We start from the raw sequence: 11,186 nt of genomic DNA, 5'->3' as shown, positions 1-11,186 counted from the left end.
CACCGGATATCGGGCCCGGCAGCAACCGGAAGCGGGGCGGGCCGCGGCACCCGCTGCTCGGGGAGGGGGGCGGATGGCTGTCCGGACCGAACCACTGGCGGGCGGAACGGGGGGGCCTGCTGCGGCTCAGGCCGGGCCTCCCGAAGGCTCCTGAGACCGTCCGGCGACAGATCGCCCCCGCCCCGGGGTCCCATCCTCCCCGTATCTCTCCGCGGAGAGTTCGGATAAACTGGGCGCCCATCTCTCTTGGGACACCCCCCACCCAGGGCACCGAGCCATTCCTCCCCTGCATTCCCGGGGGTCAAAAAGCGGAAGGTAGCGTGGGCTTCTTCGGACTCGGACCTTGGCTGACGTGTCTGTGCGATCTTACACTTTGTGTGGACTTGGGCAGGTGACGTTGCTTCCCTAAGCCTCAGGTTCCTCCTCAAAGATAGAGCAGGGGGGGAAAAAAAATCACTTCGCTCGCTCCCTAACCCCGGAACAAAGAAACGGAGCACCGAGGAACCGCTAAAGGGCTCCCATTGCCCGTTAACTGACCTGAAGATGTTCACCAAGCCTTCTTCTGCATCCTTGTCTCCTCATCGTCCCTTCTCAAACTCTCTCCAGCTAAGCTGGTTGTTCCTCATACCTCTTGCGCGTTTTGGAGGCTGTTCATTTGTCATTCTACCCCTAGAATATAAACTCCATGAGATTAGGAACCTGGGCTATCTTGTTCACTTCTTTTATCTCCGGCCATTTATTAAAATTACAGTTTTGTTGAAATATTATTGACTTGTAGCACTGTATACGGAGAAGGCAATGGCAACCCACTCCAGTACGCTTGCCTGGAAAATCCCATGGACGGAGGAGCCTGGTAGGCTGCAGTCCATGGGGTCGCTAAGAGTCGGACACGACTGAGCGACTTCACTTTCACTTTTCATTGTCATGCATTGGAGAAGGAAATGGCAAGCCACTCCAGTGTTCCTGCGTGGAGAATCCCAGGGACGTCAGAACCTGGTGGGCTGCTGTCTATGGGGTCGCACAGAGTCGGACACGACTGAAGCGACACAGCAGCAGCACTGTATAAATTTAAGATAGCGTAACTTGATTTATGCATCTCATGAAGTGATTATCACAAAAAGTTTAGCGAGCATCATCTCAGCATTCAAAAAACTAAGATCTTGGCAATCCATTCCTATCACGTTATGGCAAATAGATGAGGAAAAAATGGAAACCGTGACAGACTTTAAATAAAGTCTCCAAAGTCACTGCAGACGGTGATTGCAGCCATGAAATTAAGAGACACTTGCTCCTTGGAAGAAAAGCAATGACAAACCTAGACAGCATATTGAAAAGCAGAGACATGCTTTGCGGATTAAGGTCTATCTAGTTAATGCTATGGTTTTTCCAGGAGTCATGTACAGCTGTGGGAATTGAACCATAAAGAGGGCTGAGGCTCTCCAATTGTGGTGCTGGAGAAGACTGTTGAGAGTCCCTGGACTGCAAGGATATCAAACCAGTCAATCCGAAAGGAAATCAACCCCAAATATTCATTGGAATGACTGATGCTGAAGCTCTAATACTTTAGACACCTGGTGCAAGAGCCAACTCTTTGGGAAAGACCCTGATGCTGGACAGATTGAGGGCAGGAGGAGAAGAGCACAGCAGTGGATGAGATGGTTAGATAGCATCACTCACTGACTCAATGGTCATGAGTTTGAGCAAACTCTGGGAAAGAGTGAAGGGCAGGGAAGTCTGGAGTGCTGCAGTCCATGGTGTCTCAAGGAGTCGGACATGACTTAGCAACTAAACAACAAATCATCTCATATAGATACAAAATTAAAGAAAATTTAAAAAAATGTTTTTCTTGTGATGAGAACTCTTAGCAGTTGCGCTCTTTAAAACATTCATATATATTAATAACATGCAACATAATTTATCATATTGTACATTGCATCCCTAGTACTTATAACTGGAAGTCCAATCCCCCTTCCTCTGGTAACCACAAGTCAGATTTCTCCATATGTTTGTTTGTTTTTGAAGTATAATGTATCCCTAGCACCTAGAACAGAGATTGTGATAGTTTAGATGTGCAGTAAAATTTTCTGGGCTGAATTGGACTGCCCTGCTTCAAAGTGAAAGCACATGGCACTCCCTCTATTCTTTAGCTTCCCCTCCCCTTGAAGCCCCAGGCTCCTGAGTATTCACTTTCATAGTTCACTTTTCTAATAGAAAAGGTGTTCTATAGGCTTCTGGTTGAATTAAGAATGAATGAATGTAAAAAAAAAAAGAATGAATGAATGAGCCGCTTGATGCCTACTCATGTTGGTTTCTTTAGTTGAGTCCACTTGCCTGGTCCTTAGGAACTTTCTGGTGCCTTCAATGATGCAAACCCTGAAAGCACTTCCACTGGAATTCTGGAAGGGTGAGCAGAAGCCCTAACTTGAAATAGAGAAAACATCCTTGCCCTGCCGCTGCCCCGATCAAGTCCTCAGCATCCTTCACCTGCTGCTGCTGCTGCTAAGTCGCTTCAGTCGTGTCCGACTCTGTGCAACCCCATAGACAGCAGCCCACCAGGCTCCCCCGTCCATGGGATTCTCCAGGCAAGAACACTGGAGTGGGTTGCCATTTCCTTCTCCAATGCATGAAAGTGAGAAGTGAAAGTGAAGTCCCTCAGTCGTGTCCGACTCTTAGCGACCCCATGGACTGCAGCCTACCAGGCTCCTCCGTCCATGGGGTTTTCCAGGCAAGAGTACTGGAGTGGGGTGCCATTGCCTTCTCTGATCCTTCACCTGCATTATTTTAAAAGGCTTCCCCAAAGGACCCAGGAGGCCACTCCCAAATTCTCTTAACTTATTCTCCACACCTGTGTCAAAGATGTCTTTGAAATGCAAATCTAATCCTGTCATTTCCCTGCTTAAAGTCCATAGGTACATCTCCCTATCAGTGGGATAAAGTCCAAACTCTTCAGTTTGATCTGGCTTCTGGCTATATTGTAATCCTCTCTCAGTTCAGTTCAGTTCAGTCTCTCAGTCGTGTCCGACTCTTTGCGATCCCATGAATCGCAGCACGCCAGGACTCCCTGTCCATCACCAACTCCCGGAGTTCACTCAGACTCACGTCCATCGAGTCAGTGATGCCATCCAGCCATCCATCCTCTGTCCTCCCCTTCTCCTCCTGCCCCCAATCCCTCCCAGCATCACAGTCTTTTCCAATGAGTCAACTCTTTGCGTGAGGTGGCCAAAGTACTGGAGTTTCAGCTTTAGCATCATTCCTTCCAAAGAAATCCCAGGGCTGATCTCCTTCAGAATGGACTGGTTGGATCTCCTTGCAGTCCAAGGGACTCTCAAGAGTTTTCTCCAACACCACAGTTCAAAAGCATCAATTCTTCGGCGCTCAGCCTTCTTCACAGTCCAACTCTCACAGCCATACATGACCACAGGAAAAACCATAGCCTTGACTAGACGGACCTTTGTTGGCAAAGTAATGTCTCTGCTTTTCAGTATGCTATCTAGGTTGGTCATAACTCTCCTTCCAAGGAGTAAGCGTCTTTTAATTTCATGGCTGCAGTCACCATCTGCAGTGATTTTGGAGCCCACAAAAATAAAATCTGACACTGTTTCCACTGTTTCCCCATCTATTTCCCATGAAGTGACGGGACCGGATGCCATGATTTTCGTTTTCTGAATGTTGAGCTTTAAGCCAACTTTTTCACTCTCCTCTTTCACTTTCATCAAGAGGCCTTTTAGTTCCTCTTCACTTTCTGCCATAACGGTGGTGTCATCTGCATATCTGAGGTTACTGATATTTCTCCTGGCAATCTTGATTCCAGCTTGTGTTTCTTCCAGCCCAGCGTTTCTCATGATGTACTCTGCATACAAGTTAAATAAGCAGAGTGACAATATACAGCCTTGACGTACTCCTTTTCCTATTTGGAACCAGTCTGTTGTTCCATGTCCAGTCCTAACTGTTGCTTCCTGACCTGCATACAGGTTTCTCAAGAGGCAGGTCAGGTGGTCTGGTATTCCCATCTCTTTCAGAATTTTCCACAGTTTACTGTGATCCACACAGTCAAAGGCTTTGGCATAGTCAATAAAGCAGACATAGATGTTTTTGTGGAGCTCTCTTGCTTTTTCCATGATCCAGAGGATGTTGGCAATTTGATCTCTGGTTCCTCTGCCTTTTCTAAAACCAGCTTGAGCATCGGGAAGTTCATGGTTCACGTATTGCTGAAGCCTGGCTTGGAGAATTTTGAGCATTACTTTACTAGCATGTGAGATGAGTGCAATTGTGTGGTAGTTTGAGCATTCTTTGGCATTGCCTTTCTTTGGGACTGGAATGAAAACTGACCTTTTCCAGTCCTGTGGCCACTGCTGAGTTTTCCAAATTTGCTGGAAATCCTCTGTACTCTAATCTGAACAGGAGATGGCAAGACATTCTAGGAATCAGCAAACTAAAATGGACTGGAATGGGTGAATTTAACTCAGATGACCATCATATCTACTACTACGGGCAGGAATCCCTTAGAAGAAATGGAGTAGCCATCATGGTCAACAAAAGAGTCCGAAATGCAGTACTTGGATGCAGTCTCAAAAATGACAGAATGATCTCTGTTCGTTTCCAAGGCAAACCATTCAATATCACAGTAATCCAAGTCTATGCCCCAACCAGTAACGCTAAAGAAGCTGAAATTGAACAGTTCTATGAAGACCTACAAGACCTTTTAGAACTAACACTCAAAAAAATGTCCTTTTCATTATAGGGGACTGGAATGCAAAAGTAGGAAGTCAAGAAACACCTGGAGTAACAGGCAAATTTGGCCTTGGAGTATGGAATGAAGCAGGGCAAAGGCTAATAGAGTTTTGCTAAGAGAACCCACTGGTCATAGCAAACACCCTCTTCCAACAACACAAGAGAAGACTCTACACATGGACATTACCAGATGGTCAATACCGAAATCAGATTGATTATATTCTTTGCAGCCAGAGATGGAGAAGCTCTATACAGTCATCAAAAACAAGACCGAGAGTTGACTGTGGCTCAGATCATGAACTCCTTATTGCCAAATTCAGACTTAAATTGAAGAAAGTAGGGGAAACCACTAGACCATTCAGGTATGACCTAAATCAAATTCCTTATGATTATACAATGGAAGTGAGAAATAGATTTAAGGGACCAGATCTGATAGATAGAGTGCCTGATGAACTATGGACTGAGGTTTGTGACATTGTGTACAGGAGACAGGGATCAAGACTATCCCCATGGAAAAGAAATCCAAAAAAGAAAAATGGCTGTCTGGGGAGGCCTTACAAATAGCTGTGAAAAGAAGAGAAGTGAAAAGCAAAGGAGAAAAGGAAAGATAAAATCATCTGCATGCAGAGTTCCAAAGAATAACAAGAAGAGATAAGAAAGCCTTCCTCAGCGATCAATGCAAAGAAATAGAGGAAAACAACAGAATGGGAAAGACTAGAGATCTCTTCAAGAAAATTAGAGATATCAAGGGAACATTTCATGCGAAGATGGGCTCAATAAAGGACAGAAATGGTATGGACCTAACAGAAGCAGAAGATATTAAGAAGAGGTGGCAAGAATACACAGAAGAACTGTACAAAAAAGATCTTCACAACCCAGATAATCACGATGGTGTCATCACTGACCTAGAGCCAGACATCCTGGAATGTGAAGTTAAGTGGGCCTTAGAAAGCATCACTACGAACAAAGCTAATGGTGGTGATGGAATTCCAGTTGAGCTATTTCAAATGCTGAAAGATGATGCTGTGAAAGTGCTGCACTCAATATGCCAGCAAATTTGGAAAACTCAGCAGTGGCCACAGGACTGGAAAAGGTCAGTTTTCATTCCAGTCCCAAAGAAAGGCAATGCCAAAGAATGCTCAAACTACCACACAATTGCACTCATCTCACATGCTAGTAAAGTAATGCTCAAAATTCTCCAAGCCAGGCTTCAGCAATACGTGAACCATGAACTTCCCGATGCTCAAGCTGGTTTTAGAAAAGGCAGAGGAACCAGAGATCAAATTGCCAACATCCTCTGGATCATGAAAAAGCAAGAGAGCTCCACAAAAACATCTATGTCTGCTTTATTGACTATGCCAAAGCCTTTGACTGTGTGGATCACAGTAAACTGTGGAAAATTCTGAAAGAGATGGGAATACCAGACCACCTGACCTGCCTCTTGAGAAACCTGTATGCAGGTCAGGAAGCAACAGTTAGGACTGGACATGGAACAACAGACTGGTTCCAAATAGGAAAAGGAGTACGTCAAGGCTGTATATTGTCACTCTGCTTATTTAACTTGTATGCAGAGTACATCATGAGAAACGCTGGGCTGGAAGAAACACAAGCTGGAATCAAGATTGCCAGGAGAAATAACCTCAGATATGCAGATGACACCACCGTTATGGCAGAAAGTGAAGAGGAACTAAAAGGCCTCTTGATGAAAGTGAAAGAGGAGAGTGAAAAAGTTGGCTTAAAGCTCAACATTCAGAAAACGAAAATCATGGCATCCGGTCCCATCACTTCATGGGAAATAGATGGGGAAACAGTGGAAACAGTGTCAGATTTTATTTTTGTGGGCTCCAAAATCACTGCAGATGGTGACTGCAGCCATGAAATTAAAAGACGCTTACTCCTTGGAAGGAGAGTTATGACCAACCTAGATAGCATACTGAAAAGCAGAGACATTACTTTGCCAACAAAGGTCCGTCTAGTCAAGGCTATGGTTTTTCCTGTGGTCATGTATGGCTGTGAGAGTTGGACTGTGAAGAAGGCTGAGCGCCGAAGAATTGATGCTTTTGAACTGTGGTGTTGGAGAAAACTCTTGAGAGTCCCTTGGACTGCAAGGAGATCCAACCAGTCCATTCTAAAGGAGATCAGTCCTGGGTGTTCTTTGGAGGGAATGATGCTAAAGCTGAAACTCCAGTACTTTGGCCACCTCATGCAAAGAGTTGACTCATTGGAAAAGACTGTGATGCTGGGAGGGATTGGGGGCAGGAGGAAAAGGGGAGGACAGAGGATGGATGGCTGGATGGCATCACTGACTCGATGGACGTGAGTCTGAGTGAACTCCGGGAGTTGGTGATGGACAGGGAGGCCTGGCGTGCTGTGATTCAGGGGGTCGCAAGGAGTCAAACACGACTGAGCGACTGAACTGAAATGACTGGCTATACTGTAATGCTCTCCCTACTTGCACACCCCCATTCTCTCGGCTTCTGAGCTTTAATAGCTTTATTGCACTCCTTCACACCTTTGCCTGGGCTGTTCCCAACTCCTGTTCCCCTGCTGCTGCTGTTGTTGCGTCGCTTCAGTTGTGTCCAACTCTGAGCAACCCCATAGACGGCAGCCCACCAGGCTCCCCCGTCCCTGGGATTGTCCAGGCAAGAACACTGGAGTGGGTTGCCATTTCCTTCTCCAATGCATGAAAGTGAAAAGGGAAAGCAAAGTCACTCAGTCATGGCCGACTCTTAGCAACCCCATGGACTGCAGCCTACCAAGCTCCTCCGTCCATGGGATTTTCCAGGCAAGAGTACTGGAGTGGGGTGCCATTGCCTTTTCCTAGGCACTCCTAATCATCCTCTAAATACCTTTTGAATCCCTTCTGAATCCCGTGTAGCAGAATTAACATCTTTTCTATTTTTCCAAAGCATGTGCCTGTGTCTCTACATTGCAATGTAATAACATTTTTACCTGTCTGTCTCCTCAACTGGGAAGAGTAGCAGGAGGAAAGAGTTGACTGTGTTTTCCTGAATGCTCTGCACAGGATGCAGTCTCTGGTATTCCATAGGTACTCAATAAATACAAATGGAATGAATACATACTGCCATGCTGACAACACTGATGGATGCAGCTAAAGAATCCAAAAACAGTAATCAGGAGTCATGGCAATCTTTGCAGGGGTAGCTGTTAATATTTCTTAATAGCTACTTAATTTTTGCAGTTTTCAATAATTAGTTTTTGAGATTCTCATTGACAGATTAGAAGCTCAGGCCTGGACAATGTGGCAAAGCATTTCTCCTGGAGTTTCAGTCATCACCCAAGTTAATTAGATGTTACAGTATCAGATACTGCACACATGTAGGAGTGTACATGTGTGTGTACACATGTATGTGGTAACATGTAAAGTTTATCTCACAGGATAAAGGTAGAAACTAATTTTCTTGAAATTCTCATATAAGCTCCCATGGAGCCCAAGGTCCACCCCAATCAGCTTACACCTTCTGTATTTAAAGCCTCCCAGGACACAGCATCATCTATTGGGACAGGAGTTGATGACTACAAGTTCATAAACTTGTGTTTATGGCAGGGGTCCTAAGAAAATTTTTAAATTTTTATGGTAAAATATATATTCAAAATGGCATATAAAATACATGTGTGTGATTTAAAGGAAAGGAATAAAAAAGAATACCCATGCTCACCATGCAACTTAAGAAATGACAAAGCCCTGTGTGACCCTCCTTGCTGGTCATCCCAGAGTTAACCCCTGCTATACTGGACTATATATTAACCATCTCGTTTTCATCGCAGTTTCAGTACATGTTTTTGGCTCTTTAAACTGAGGAAAACATGTATCTACTTTCAAATTGTACAAGAAAAAAGTATGTATTTCTAGGAAGAATAAATGGCTCAGTTAATTAAAAAAAGAAAAAAAAACACCGCAGAGAGGACATGTGCATGCATGCTCAGTTGTGTTGGGTCTTTGCAATTGAACCTATGTCTTCCTGCATCAATAGGCAGATTCTTTACCACTGTGCCACTTGGGAAGCCCCACAAAGAGGGCAGCTCAGCCTAAATAATACACACAGTCTAATTTTTCTTTAACTGAAATCCTCCAGTATTCATAAGTGTGGCCTGAACTTCACACTCGCATCCTTTCTTACATTTTTCCTAATATTTACCAGATGGTAGATGGGGCTAGAGCCTGGGGTCCATAGAGACTGTATCTATATTCTCTTAGTATTCTCATGATACCCAGATTCCATCCATCTATCTCTTCATTCATTTGTAATTAAAAATAATGGATAGATAAGTACTCAGCAATAATCTAGACATTTTGGTCTATTTTTAAATGCAATATAAATGGAATCACAGTACCTGTATCATTCTGTGACTTAAGTCTTTCACTCAACATTATGTTTTGAGGACTTATCCATGGTGAATTGAGCTTTAAGCTCATCGATTTTCATTGCTGTGTTTCACAACATTCACTTTACTTCCCAAACTGAAGGAGAAGTTGCTAAAATTCAAGTGATGTTTGGGGGAAGTGATTTGGTCAGTGAGTTCTCCCCAGCTCTGCCAGAGAAGGGGGCTTTGGGCCCAGCAAATGACCTCCCCTACGGTTTCCAGACCTCTGCTGGACGGAGAAGTCACATAGCTTTCCTGCAGAGCTGAGATGCCATGTTTTTGGTGCTGAGCTGGTTTCCATATCCTCAAGAAACTTGAGGGACAGGGAGAAAAATGATCCCTTTGGTGCTGACTCCCTGGAGAACCTGGAAGCAGAGGTCGGGAGCGCTATGTAATGGGAGAAGCTGGATAATTCAGTCTCAAAATTTCAAGAGGCTCTGTGGATCCTTAGGCAACAGCAGAAGAGATGGCATTTCAAGAAGGTCCTCTCTGAACTGGCTCTTCTGCGCATCTGAGTTGGGGTGGGAATGGGAGATGGCAGGGGGCAGCCAACCAGCTCCGGCCTCTATCTGCATATTCATCAGCCCCTCCCACCCCCCCACACTGGTTGGCTGTGCTAGTCAGCCCCCACTGTCCCCAGTGCCTGTGGCTGCTTCGGGCTGCTTTGGCTTCGGAGCTGGGTCTGTCAGATAGTGCCTTGCCCTGAGAAGAGGTGGGAGGCTTCCCTCACCCAGCCACAGGCACCTGGCCTGCCTGGGGAGGAAGCAGGGAAACCAAAATCACTTCCTGACCATGGCTCTGTGCCCAAGGCTGGTAAAGGGTGGGCTGCTGCAGCTCCTTGGATGGTGAACCCCACCTGGCTGAAGAGCCTAGGACTGGACCTCCCCGAGGGCATCTTCTCCGTGAGTAACACCCTCTCTTCTGTTTACCTTGCTCAAGTACTTTTTTGGATGACTATGGAATGCTTGCTATGAAAAATTTCAAGTATTCAGAAAAGTGTAGAGATAAGGGTAACTATACCCATCTATACACCCTTCACCTAGATTAATCATTGTTCACATGTTGCCGTATTTGCTTCATCTCCTTTTGTTGGCTGAAACACTTTTAAGCAAATCACAGACCCTGAAACTTTTCACTCCTAATACCTCATTCTCTAATACCCTGGAATGCATCTCCAAGCGGGTTTGTTTTTTCATTTTTTTAAGATTTGTTGATGTGGAAGTCTAGAGTTTGTTAAGACATTTCTTCTTCTTTATGGTTTGGTTTTTTGGCCCCGAGGCATGTGGGATCTCAGCTTCCCAACCATGGATCGAACCCACACACCCTGCATTAGAAAGTGAAGTCTTAACCACTGGACCACCAGGAAAGTCCCTTCAAGCAGGTTTGAAGCACTTCTTTCATTAGATTCTCAGACAGTCTTGAGTGAGGGAGTGATGACCATCCCTATTTTAGAGAAGCAGACAAGGCAGAAAATGTGGCTTGAGGGCAAATGGCTGGGAGTGGAGCCCAGACCTACTGACCGTCAGCTCAGCGCACCCATCTCAGCCACAAGAAAGGGACTCTCCCGCTGAGCTGTGTCGTTCTAGACAGCACTGACACATGGCAGCCACTGTGTAACCTTGGGCATGTCATGCCACCTCTCTGGGCTTCAGTGGCCTCATCCATAAAGCAAAGGCCTGGCTTGACGATCATGGATCGTCAGTGATGTTTTCACTGATTTTCAGAAAATACAATGTAAAGAGTTGTGTGTGTGTGTGTGTGTGTGTGTGTTTTAATGAAGCTGGATATTATGCCAGTCCTCTTTTTTTAAAACAGGGTGGTTAAGATTCTTTTTTTATGAAATAAAATGAGAGTAGATTTCAGTCTTTGTACACTTATTTTTTGTGCCCTTACCTGCAAATAAAGTGTCAGCAACTCTCAGGCTGATCCTTTTTTTAATTATTACTTTATTAATGATTGAAATCTAAAAGTCTGGAAACACTGTGCCAGGGCATCCCTAAGCCCATTCCAGTGCTAAAGTGCTAAGACTATGGGGCCTCCCAGACCTGCCCTAGGGGGAAAGGAAGCTT

The sequence above is a fragment of the Bos taurus genome, chromosome 10 (assembly GCF_002263795.3).
Source record: "Bos taurus isolate L1 Dominette 01449 registration number 42190680 breed Hereford chromosome 10, ARS-UCD2.0, whole genome shotgun sequence".
In the NCBI taxonomy this organism is placed as follows: domain Eukaryota; kingdom Metazoa; phylum Chordata; class Mammalia; order Artiodactyla; family Bovidae; genus Bos; species Bos taurus.
Note: the sequence above shows the minus strand (reverse complement) of the source record.